An 11,567-nucleotide genomic window follows, 5' to 3' on the forward strand; every position below is an offset into this window, starting at 1 on the left:
GTTTCCTTTTCGAGTTTTTCTCTGTAGGTAAAAGAACTGAGTCCGTTTAAAGAAAAATATAAGTGGTACTAGGGCTGGTACATGAATGTGGGAGGAACTCCCACTGTGTCCTGTCTCCCTGTTTGTACGAAATGAGGACCAGGTTTTCCAGCCATCCCAGCATCGAAAATCAAGAAGTTAGAGAATTCCCTGTGCGTTCTTGTTGGCCGTTGGTGGGAGTGTGAATGCATTCAACCTCTGCCCCCATTTTAAATGCCTGTGCCCCGGACCCAGCTGGTTCCCTGTTAGGAGTTTCTCTCACACATAAGACAATGCAAACATGGGAAAAGCAAGAAAATTGAAGGAGAGCGAGCATGTTGTAGAATAAATACGAATTGAAGCAGAGAGGAAATGAAGATAAGAGGGAAACAAAAGTTCTGTGACCAGGACACTCATTAAAAGTTCTGTGACCAGGAGACTCTGTGAGTGAAATGTTGTTAAGGTGTTTGAAAGAAAGAGACAAGTTCTGCTGAAAAGCATAACATTTTTAACTCAAAAAGCTGAGGGTAGCCGTATGTATGTGTGATTGTTTCTGGCAAGAACGCACCAGAGACCTGACGGACCCGGGAAGGGATGAGAAGATTTCTGTCGTTGATTTTAAGTCCTCTCGACTTCTCCCACGTGCATCTACTAAATTTATAATGTCAAAAATCTACAGCCTAATAACTATAGCGTAGAGTCACGGCTCTGCCATGCAGGAATGAAAAATTTCCATCACCTTAAAATTCAAAGAAACACAATGGCACTGGATGCTGTCAGAATGGCTCTTCCCAATAAATGAATAAATGAAACACGTATTTAAATAAATAAGTAAATGACTCCATCTGTAATCCACATAACCTTGTAGACAAGAGAAGAGGAACACCAGAAAGGGTATGGGTTTCCTACTTACCATCTGTTGACAACCTGGTCATCATATCTGAGGAAAAAAATATACCCCACAGTAAACAAATATGAACAAAGAAATAGTCCTAATAAATGGATTTCCCCAGCTCAACAGATTGAACAACTTCCCTTCTTTGGGAAGTATGGCTACGGTGTCTCAGGCATGATCTAGGGTTTCCCTCAACATCCCCACCATCCCCTTTCCCCATCATCACTGGCAGGCATGCCTTGTCTCTAATATCATCTCTGTTTATTCTTCTCTGTTCTCTGCCAGTGTCTGAGTTCTTAAAGGGGGAGCATGTCTGATCTCTCTGGTCCAGGACTGAGGAGATGCTCAGAAATTCGTGCTTCGAGTCCCCTACCAAAGCTCACAGTCTAAAGCCATCACAAGCATGGAAGGGACTTACTTAAGATTCCTGAAGCCGCCATCCAGAAGAATCAGCATGTGGTGGTCAAGGTCACAGATGTGGTACAGAATGGCAGGGTCATGGAAAGAGCCCCAGGTGGAAAACCAAACATAAAATGAGATGGTGGGGGTCAGGAACAGGCTGGAGAGTAGAGTCCACAATGGTTGGTGCTGGGCAGGTAGGGGTTGCAACCCAGACCCTGGGGGAGGCTGGAGTCTTTGCATTTGACATTGGAAGGAGTTGCAGTGAGCTGGGGAATGGTCATGGATCATCGCCCCACCATGCTAGGACTCAGATTTAGCTCCTTGGCCTGATGGCTTTCCTTCAGCCATATGGAAACTATGAAAATGTGCTCAATGTCTGGGCAGCTGGGTTTGATTGATTGGCTAGGGGGAGGGGGGAGAGAAAGGGGGGTGGTATTTTGTTTTCCTCACGATACTCTAGTACTTGATTTTGTACTTTTCTAGAGTAGAAGCTAGGCTGTAGATAGCCAGGAGAAGAAAGACCCACTGAAGTGCAGTAGAAATTACCTCTGTCGGACACGCACAGCCAAAGCAAGGGGAGGTGGGTGCGCCAAGAATCTTACCTTTCAGCACTGTTGGTGGGCAACCCCCAGGAAGGAGAAGACCAATGGCAGCCAGCGGGAGTCATTTTCCCAATAAGGTTTCAGAAAGAATATGAAATCAATCAAGTCATGCTTCATACCTCCTTATACCCCATAGGTCCCCAGATTGAAAGCTGAGACCTGTCCTAAGAGCCCTGGACCCCTTTGGAGACACATTTATCCCAAAGTCAAAGAACCGCAAGGATACCAGTTATCTGGGGCAGACAACTAACTCCCCCTCCACCAGGGTTTTGGGAGGGTTGCAGAAGAGGGGGCTTTCTCTGTAACAACCAGTTGTCATCCCTACTTCTCAGCAGAGACCAGGAAGGTTAATACTCAGAAAAAAGGGGAGCTTCTCCACTCTGCACCATGTTTTTCTCAACTAAAACACACCAAATGAATATGTGCAATCTACTCCAATCCAGCTGTACTTTTTAGAGCAGAAGGTCACGAATCCTACTGAAAGTCTGATCAAAGCTGTAAAGTCCACGTTCCCAGAAAACCACACCAATTCTCAATCCTCTGTCTGTCTCTTCCACACTCAGTTTTACACATGATTGCAAAGCCTTGTTGACCTCCCTGAAGACCACCTATTTGCCCCCTGGGATCTGCAGATTCTGGGTTTGGAGCCTGAGTCAGGACTGAGAGCCTCTCCTGGAATCTGTTCTGGTTGATCATGGTGGTCAACACTTTTTCCTATTCCTTGCACCTCTTCTCGGGTTGAAACTCTCCCTAGTTAGGTAGGGGGAAAGTGGTAGGACTTACTTACATTTTACTGGTAGGGCAACAGAACCAGGAGTCAATGGGTTGACATGGAAGATAAAAGCAAGGGAGAGAGTAGGATTAATGCTAACATTATCAAACTCAGTTAATGTCTTTATGCCTGCATGGAGCATTTCTGTCTTTACTGCCTACAGGTCTTCCCTGCCATCAAGATAAAGCCTGTGTGTCAGACCCAAGTCCCACCTTTCCCCAGCATTCCCTGAGGGTCTTGGCATCGGAAGGAATCTGAGAGGAGCTAGCTATGGGGGTTACATATGGGAGCTGGCTTGGGGGTTACACAGTTCTTACTTTTTTCTTCAATGGCGACTGGAAGCCAAAGTGTTAGCCATCCAGATTCCAACAGGAGCAGGAAGTAAGGAAAGAATTCAGCATTAGATCACTGTGTTGCTCAAGGAGACTGATAACCCACCCACCGTGCGTGTTGATAATCTACTCAGGTCCGCCCATCATCCATCCATCATTCACCCAACCAACATTCATTTGGCACACACTCTGGCCACTGCAGTATGCTAGAAGCTGAGAATGCCATGACTCAGACTCAGCCCCTGCTCTGTAGACATTTACGAGACTAGTTGGGAAGAGAGATGTTGGTACAGAGCTAACAAGACATCTCCAGCCCTGGTCTCATGAATGGAACGTGCAACCAATGAATGTCCTGAACTTCCTCCAGGCTCTTCAAACATAGCGTGTCCCTAAGAGACTTTGTGGTCATCACCAGCCCACCCACCAAAAAGTAACGTTATTTTTTTAATAAAATAAACACCCATGCATTCACAGTGATATAGATGAATACTTGAATAAATAAATGGAACACATTCCTCACAGAAGAATTCCAATGAATATGTGTAGAAGGAACAAGAGAAATAGAGAATCACCACAGAGTGAATACGACAGTGATCATCTTTGCAGGCAAGACCCACCAGTAGGCGCCATAACTGGTGGGGCGAATGTTTAAGGAGAAAGCTTATTTGCATGGTCTCCGCTGTCTCCTTCAGGACACTCATTAGTTACAAGGGGAAACGGTTTCTGGACCATGGAGAACCCTAGCAGACATACCACAACCAAACGGTCCAGGTTAACATCTCAAGTAAAGAGACACATCAGTACATCCCTTCCATGCCCTTTCTGCCCCAAACATGCCTCAAACAACATAATCGTGAGACAACTTCACACAAGTTCAGACTGAGAGACAATCTTCAGAATATCTGACCAGGGCTCTTCTTTGAAAGGGTCAAGGTCGTGAAAGGCTGGCCAACTCAGCCATGAGCTGTAAGGACTAAGGCAAGAGTGAGGAGATAGGATGACTCGGGGAAGTGTGGGATCCTGGATGGGATCCTCAGATAGAAAAGGGACATTTGTGGGGAAACTAGTAAAACTGGAACAGGTTCTGTAATTTAGGTGGTAGTTTTGTAATGGTGTCAAGGTCCTGGTTATCATCACTGTGCTGTGGCTGGTGAGATGGTAACGTGAAGGGAGGTGGGGAGGGGGACATTTGGGAAGTCTAGTTTTGTGACTTTTCTGTATGTCTCAAATGACTTCAAGAACAAGTTTTTAAAAAAATCAATTGCTCTGCAGAACTGTCCCATCTCAGTTAAGGGCAGCCCAATCATTCAGCTGCAAAAGATAGGAAATGAAATGAAAAATAAAATTATAGGAGTCTTTCTTCACTTTTGTCTTTCCCTAACCCTGGTTCCCGCCCAATGTATTCTTCATTAGAACCAAGATTGATCATTTAAACACACACACACACAAACACTCCCCTACATGACACTCCCTTTCTGACAGCCTTGTAATAGCCACATCTTAATCTGACCCACAAGAGCCCCTGTATGCAGGTTTCTGCCTCCTCTCCATTCTTACTTGTGACATCCCCACCCACCTTGTCCCTCTCCACATCCACCGTGCTCCAGACACACAGGCTGCCCTCAGATCTATAAAGGAACCCAGTACCTTCCTGCCCCAGGGCCTTTGCACATACCCCCCCCCCCCGCACAGACTGTCTCCCTAACTCTGGCTGGCCAGCTCGTACCCACCATTGGCATCTCCCCTCAAAATGTCATTTATCCAGAGAGCCCTTCTCTCGATGTCCACGCTGGGAAGTGCTTATTTGTGTAACATGAGAATTCTTGGAGGATGGGACTATGTCTGTTCTTTTCACCCACTGCATTCCCAGCATCGCGCCCAAGGAACAAGCTGGAAACTCAATGCATGTCTGTGCAGCAAATGAGGGGATAGGAACTCAGCTTCGTGATGAGACTCAAGTGCTCTTTCCAACAGGTGGTGTCCTTACATGGTAAAGATCTGGGGGCTCACTAGAGCTCTGTGACCATAGGAATGTCCACTCCCAGGCACTACACAAACATAACCACATCAATGACACACAGAAGGCCGACGGACTCGAGATGCTCATGATGCCTTTTGGTCCAACGAGGATGGTCAGGCTTACTCAAGCAGTGTCTCCCCGCCAAAGGCACCAAGAGCCCGTGACAAAACCAGTTTCAGATGCCAGTCTGTCTCCAAGGCAGGGCTCCGGTAGGGCTGCTGGCTTACAGGGCTCACCCACCCTCCCATCTCCTATGGGGAACCGGGAAATGAGGGTGTTTACACCTGACGCCAGCAGGAGTCTGGTCGGACTGCCAGAGACCCTTTGGAGCCAGCCCTGCCCCTGCCCACTGCAAGCAGAAAGGCAGAGGAGATAGGGAGTGGGAGCAGACGTCACCTTCACGGGGAATGCAGGCTCTGGCCAGTCCCAGGAAAAGCAGAATCAGCAGGGGCGTCCGCAGAAACAGTTCGCACCTGCGCATGGTGGGGCAGGATGTGGGGTGGACGTTCTCCTTCCAAGACAAACAGGACTCTGGTCACCCGCTGCCCTCCCAGACTCCCAGGGCCAAGCTCCCTTCCCACGCATGCCCTTTCCCGCCCAGGAGGCTGGCAGGCACCCAGCCCCCAGCCTCTGCGACCTGCTGCTGAGGCGGGGAGGCGGGAACTGCCTTTTCCTACCCGCCTTGCTTATTTATCTTAAAGAAACATTGTAGATAAAGTGCCCAACTCGATGCTTGCCATCCTGCTTGTCTCCTGTTACTCAAAGGCCCTTGAGCTGAGTCATTTTTAAACAGTTGGTCAGGGAAAACAAAAGAATACTATCCCATGGCAAGTGGAATTCTAGCTTCCGCAAAGAACATTTTATTGGAACACAGCCTGTTCCTCTGTGTCCTGCACGAGGGCTTTCCTGCTCCAACGGCGGAGCGAAACAGCTGTGACCCAGACCTTCTGACCCACAAAGCCAAAAACAGCCACGATCGGACTCTTGATGGAGAAGTGTGCCGACCCCGTCCTGGACAAATTGTAAGTTTCCAAAAACAACATCACAAGCAAATAAGAAGACCTGTCCTACTTCTGCCCAGAGATAAAAATTATTTTCACATCCTTGTGCATTTCTGTGTGCCTAACACCCATTGGCCATGTGCCTTGAACAAGTTACTCAACCACTTTGTGTCTCAGCTTCCCCGTCTATAAAATGGGGATAATGCTATTCTCAACCTCATCGGTGTTGCGATTAGTTGTGTGTATATCTCTAAAACACACAGAATGGTGCAGATCGTCTCTATGTGTGTATCAAGAATACAATATATGGACAAATCATGATTGTACATACATTTAATACACAATATACATGATATGCATGCATACCTTTTTTTTTTGAGATTATTTATTTATTTGACAGACCAGAGATCAGAAGTAGGCAAAGAGGCAGGCAGAGAGAGGCGGGGATGCAGGTTCCCTGCTGAGCAGAGATCCTGATGTGGGGCTCGATTCCAGGACCCTAAGATCATGACCTGAGCCAAAGGCAGAGGCTTAACCCATGGAGCCACCCAGGTGCCCCGCATGCGTACCTTTTAAAAAAGATTTTATTTATTTCACAGAGAGAGTGAGAGCAGGGGGAGGGGCAGAGGGAGAGGAAGAGAGAGAATCCCAAGCGGGAATCCCAAGTGGTAAGCATGGAGCCCAAAGGAGGTCGATCCCACGACCCTGAGACCATGACCTGAGCTGAAACCAGGAACCACTCAACCAACTGAGCCCTCCAGGCACCCCCATACATGCATATCTCAAGAAGTGATCATTTGCATGACTGTGTGGCTCAGTGGGTTAAGCCGCTGCCTTCGGCTCAGGTCATGATGTCAGGGTCCTGGGATATAGCCCCGCATTGGACTCCCTGCTCAGAGGGGAGCCTGCTTCCTCCTCTCTCTCTGCCTGCCTCTCTGCCTACTTGTGATTTCTCTTTGTCAAATAAATAAATAAAATCTTAAAAAAGAAAAAGAAGCAATCATTTTCTGCATAAAATATTCAAAGTGCTTTATTCTTTTTTTATTTTATTTTATTTATTTATTTGACAGAGATCACAAGGAGGCAGAGAGGCAGGCAGAAGAGAGAGGAGGAAGCAGGCTCCCTGCTGAGCAGAGAGCCCGATGTGGGGCTCGATCCCAGGACCCTGGGACCATGCCCTGAGCCGAAGGCAGAGGCTTAACCCACTGAGCCATCCAGGTGCCCCCAAAGTGCTTTATTCTTCATGCACAGTGTGCACTGAGCATTTCTCCAAGGCTTCAAACATTCATTAACCATAAAGTTTTATAAGCAAAACTTTGAAATTTTTCATCATAAAAATAAAGCATATTTATTTATAAGTTTAGTTATAAGTAAATGAGGCAGAGGTGATTTTCAGTATTACCCTGCAATGGTGGGTGTATGACAGGGATTTATCAAAATCCACAGAAATGCACAACAGGGAGTAAACTCTAATGTAACCATAAACTCCAGTGAAGTATCAACAATCATTCATCAGTTGTAACAAATGTACCACACTAGTGTAAGATGTTAATTATAGAGGACACTCTTGGTGTCCAAGATCAAGGTGATAGCAGTTGGGGGAGGGGCCCCTCTTTGCCTGCAGGCAGCTGCCTTCTTGTGTCCTCACCTGACAGGGAGTACAGGGAAGGAGCATACTGATCCCATACTTGAGGGCTCCAGCCTTGTGACCTAATCACCGACCTATGTCCTCACCTCCTAATAGCATCCTGCCGGGGATTAGGATTTCAATGCATGAATTTGGGTCCACAGCACCTGCAGATGTTCAGAGGAGCACTGTTTATAAAAGCCAAAAAGTGGAAGAAACCCAAACATCTGCAGATGGGTGAACGGATAGGCAAATGTGATCTGTACATCTCCTGGGATGTATTTCCCTGGGAAGGTAAGCAAGTCCTGCCGTGTGCCACAACGTGGATACACCTGAAAACAAGCTGAGGGCAAGCAGCCCACACAGGAGACCGCATTGTTGATGACTCCATTTATATGAACATCTGGAATAGACAAATTCCTAGAGACAGAAAGTATGGTGGCTGTCACCAGGGGCAGGGGCAGGGAGGAGGGGGGTGAGTGTTGAATGATAATGGGGTCTCCTCGGGGCGATGAAAATGTTTTCAAATTCGGTACAGGGGGTGGTTGTACAACGTTGTGACTGTGCTAAATGTCACAGGATTGTATATTTAAAACAATTAACTTTAGGGTTAGGCGTCTGACTTGGGCTCAGGTCGTGATCTCAGGGTCCTGGGATCGAGACCCGTCCCAGGCTCCCTGCTCAGTGGGAAGTCTGCTTCTCCCCCTGTCGCTCTCGGCCCGCAAGAACGACACGGAGACACGCGTGGAGGCAAACTTCTTTAATGGCTTCTTTTTATCTTCTTCCCCCTCTGGCGCAGCACAGCACGCAGCTCCCGCCGCCCCGCTTGGGTGCCGCCGCCGCCGCCGCCGCCATAGTCCGGGCTGCGGCCCCCTCCAGCCCGCTCAGCGCCGCCTGGCTCCCGGCGGGCCCGCCCCTCTACAAGTACATTCAAGCATATATACACCGGCAGCTTAGCCCGCCTAGCCAATCACCGCAGTGCTCATGCACCTCCCGCGTGAGTGGACCTAAATGAACAGCCAATCATATTCAGTCCCTTACAGCTCTTATAGTAGGCCTTCTGTACTGGCTCCCGACATCCCCCTCCCTTTGCCTGTCCTCCTGCTCATGTGCTCTCTCTCTCAAATAAATAAATAAATAAATAAATAAATAAATAAATAAAATCTTTTAAAAATTTGACTCTATTAGGTAAATTTTATCTATCCCAAACAAAAAAATCTTATGTGTGGAAAATATATCAAAAGACCTCAAAATAACAATCAAATATACTCCTGCATTACAAGAAAAAGGACATGCACAGGAACTGCTCATGTTAAAAACTAACCCAATATAAAAATTATACCACCAGAGCAGCAACAGCAGCAGCACCTCCCCCCTCGCCAAAGAGAAATTAATGAAAACAGTTCAATCCTTCCATGCAGTTCCCGGAGCAACCCCAGGGCTTGGCCACAGTGGGAGGGATGAGCACTGTGTCCCCGGCACAGGGTCATCACTCCCACGGGGCAGCACCCACACTGGTCGTCACAGCCCCAGCTGCTGGGACCTGCTTAGCCACATCGACACTGTTCTCCCCAGGGCTGTCTGGCTTCCTTCCTCCACTCTCCGAAGAATTGCAAGCCAGGGGCTAAGTCCCAGGATGGACAAGCCACTTCCGGGGCTGTGGCTGGCTCTCCACTCTATTCCTGCACAGCTGTCCCGGACGGAGAGCCCAGTGGAGTCTCTTGTCTCCCATGGAACATATGTGGGAACAATGAGTTTCAGAAATTTGCCCAGAAGGGGCTGCCAGCAGGGCACAGGAACGAGCCACCATGGAACCAGAAAGCTACAGATCAAGCCTTAGCTCCCCCACCTCCTGGCTCTGTGAACTTGGATAAACTCTTTCTCCTTTTTGATCCTCAATTTCTGGAGAAGTAGAAATGGAGACATCACAGGAATAGCTAATACTTTTTAGAGCGTTGGCTATACTCCCAGCGCCCTTCCAAGTGTCTTGGCATCCAGGAACTCCTAGGACACTACGAGATAGGAACTATTACGGGCCCCACTGCATAGATGAAGAAACTAAGACTCAGAAAGTGTAAAGTCAACACAAAATCACACAGGCAGCGCTAGGCTTTGGAAGCGAGCATCTGAATATGGTTTACACGCTCTAACCAGCCCCTTCCAGCAGCACTTTCCACAGTGACACATATGACATGTCCTCCTGCACTGTCCAACACGGCAGTCGCATGTGACTGCTGACCCCTTGAGATGACACCAGTGCAAGAAGTAAAATGAACTTTACTTTCATTTCCTTTTAATGTGTCTAACGTTAAATAGCTCCGTGGCTTCATGGCTGTCATCTTGGACGACACTGCTCTGAACCACTAGCCAAAGCTGGCTCTCAACCTTGTCACGCTGTCTCCCTGGTGGGTCGTGGGAGCCTGAAGACAGAACCACATGGGCAAGCCCTCCACGCTGCACCAAGGAGACCCCGATTCAGGTGTGGCATGTCTAGCTCTGAGGCGTGTGCATCCTGGGGCAGGAAGACAACGGATAATATGACTGCAGCTACCGCCATCACTGCAAGGAAGGCACATAAAGTGGGGTCATGTGGCACACATGGAGGGTGTTGGGGTGATGGTTCAGCCTGGGGCTGCCCGGGAAGACCTCACCGACGTGTGCCTCAGGTTTCGGTCTGAGTGGGTGATGATCTGGAGTATTGGGATACAACCTGAGCAAAGCTCCCAACACAGAAAAGAGTGGGAAGGATTGGAAGGATGGACAGACAGACATGGAAGCACACACTTTTCCTTTAGCCTCTAGTGTCTCTTCTGCAAGATGCTATGTCCAAATGGAGCATTTTAGAAAAATGGGCCCACAACAAATCAGAAAGGACAAAACTCCTTATGGTGTTGCCTGTTTCTGCAAACCATAATTGAAGAAAATCAAGAGCCAAAGGCTAGTGGAAAGTGTTCTGAAGATTTTTGTTTACTTATATCTGATGGCTTCACTGCTGATGGAAATGACTTTATTTCTTAAAATTCTATGAGTTTTTGAGGCTGCAATTTGAAAACTTTCTTCCAGCTGATCAGTGATCTCAATCAAAGGAGCCACTCACTGAATGAAGGTCACTGACTGCGCTCCATGAACAACCCACCAGAATAGCACCAAATGGACATGTGTGCCTCCCCCGCAGGTAGGAAGACACAGGGTTCTTAAAAATATTAAAAAGCCCTAGGGCACCCAGATGGCTCAGTTGTTGGGTGTCTGCCTTCTACCCAGGTCATGATCCCAGGGTCCTGGGATCAGCCCCACATTGGGGGGGGGGGTCCCTGCTCAGCGGGAGGCCTGCTTCTCCCTCTCCCCCTCCCGCTGCTTCTGTTCCCTCTCTCACTGACTCTCTTTCTGTCAAATAAATAAATAAATATTCAGAAAAAAACCCTTATAAAGTCCTAAAATGCCATTTTATGATATTTATTAATATTTATATGTATTTATGATATTTTGTGATTCAAAGTCACCAAACCAGAAGGTGGGGAAGGTAGGATTTGGACCTGCACTCAAGCTGCTTGACACACTTCCAAATCTCAACCATGAAAATCCTTCTGAAGGTGTCTCTAGCCCCTCAAACACGTGAGTCTTCAGGTGCTGAGGTTCTGAACGTGGAGGACTTCGTGCATTTCACATGTTCTTCTCCTAGATGGCGAGGACAGAGGGTAAATTTGAGGCAGGACAGAGAGGTCTGGGACCACCAGAGACCAGATCTGAAGGAGCGTGTCAGCTGGACTGTGCAGATGAAGACCCCAGGTGCACCGTCTGAGGACTGAGCAGGGAGAGGACGGGGTCAGAAGTGTGGGCTGGGATGGTCTGACGCAGCCCCAGCTACCTGGGACCAAGTAACACGTCACCCCAAACTCAG

The sequence above is a fragment of the Mustela lutreola genome, chromosome 16 (assembly GCF_030435805.1).
Source record: "Mustela lutreola isolate mMusLut2 chromosome 16, mMusLut2.pri, whole genome shotgun sequence".
Classification (NCBI taxonomy): Eukaryota; Metazoa; Chordata; class Mammalia; order Carnivora; family Mustelidae; genus Mustela; species Mustela lutreola.